The following is a 1,375-nucleotide window of genomic DNA, read 5'->3' as shown; positions in this document are numbered from 1 at the left end:
CTGGACAAACTCAAACACAAAAAGGAAGCCTAGAGAGGGTGGAAGCAAGGACAGGTAGTCTGGGAGGAATACAGAGAAATTGTCTGAGCAGCCGGGGATCAGGTTAGGAAAGCTAAAGCCCTGATAGAATTAAATCTGGCCAGGGATGTCAAGGGCAACAAGAAAAGCTTCTGTAGGTACACTGGTGATAAAAGGAAGACAAGGGAGAATGTGGGCCCTCTCTGGAAGGAAATGTGAGACCGGGTTACCCAGGATATGGAGAAGGCTGAGGTACTCAAGGACTTCTTTGTCTCAGTCTTCACCGGTAAGGCTCAAGCCACATTGCCCAAGTTGCAGAAAGCAAAGGCAGGGGCTGGGAGAATAAAGAACCACCCACTGTAGGAAAAGATCAGATTCGAGACCATCTAAGGCACCTGAAGGTGCACAAGTCCATGGGACCTGATGAGATGTATCCACAGGTCCTGAGGGAACTGGCAGATGAAGTTGCTAAGCCACTATCCATCGTATCTGAGAAGTTGTGGCAGTCCGGAGAAGTTCCCACTGACTGGAAAAGGGGAAACATAACACACATTTTTAAAAAGGGAAAAAAGGAAGACCCAGGGAAATACAGGCCAGTCAGTCTCACCTCATGCCCAGCATGATCATGGAGCAGATCCTCCTGGAAACTATGCTAAGGCACATGGAAAATAAGGAGGTGATTGGTGACAGCCAAAATGGCTTCACTAAGAGCAAACTGTGCCTGTCAAATTTGGTGGCCTTCTACGACGGGCTTACAGCGTTGGTGGACAAAGGAAGAGCAACTGACATCATCTACCTGGATTTGTGCAAAGCATTTGACACTGTCCCGCACAACATCCTTGTCTCTAAACTGGAGAGACAGGGATTTGACGGATAGACCACTCAGTGGATATGGAATTTCTGGATGGCCGCACTCAAAGAGTTGTGGTCAACGGCTCAATGTCCAAGCAGAGACTACTGACGAGTGGCATTCCTCAGGGGTTAGTATTGGGACTGGCACTGTTTAACATCTTTGTCGGCGACATGGACAGTGGGATTGAGTGCACACTCAGCAAGTCTGCCAATGACACCAAGCTGTGTGGTGCAGTCATCACGCTGGAGGGAGGGATGCCACCTAGAGGGACCTTGACAGGATTGAGAAATGGGCCCATGTGAACCTCATGAAGTTCAACAAGGCCAAGTGCAAGGTCCTGCACGTGGGCTGGGGCAATCCCAAGCGCAAATACAGGCTGGGCAGAGAATGGATTGAGAGCAGCCCTGAGGAGGAGGACTTGGGGGTGTTGGTTGATGGGAAGCTCAACACGACCTGGCAATGTGCACTCACAGCCCAGAAAGCCAACCATATCCTGGGCTGCAT

The 1,375-nt window shown here is 50.1% G+C and overlaps 1 protein-coding gene across 1 annotated transcript in view; it reads right to left on the bottom strand.

The window, feature by feature from the left end:
* CCDC171 (coiled-coil domain containing 171) overlaps nt 1–1,375 on the bottom strand; it is a 179,129-nt gene that overhangs the window by 120,399 nt on the left and 57,355 nt on the right.

This window comes from Aptenodytes forsteri, unplaced genomic scaffold (genome assembly GCF_000699145.1).
Source record: "Aptenodytes forsteri isolate BGI_AS27 unplaced genomic scaffold, ASM69914v1 Scaffold46, whole genome shotgun sequence".
Lineage (NCBI taxonomy): Eukaryota > Metazoa > Chordata > Aves > Sphenisciformes > Spheniscidae > Aptenodytes > Aptenodytes forsteri.
The sequence above is the reverse complement of the archived record's forward strand: the minus strand, read 5'-3'. Positions and strand labels throughout refer to the sequence as shown.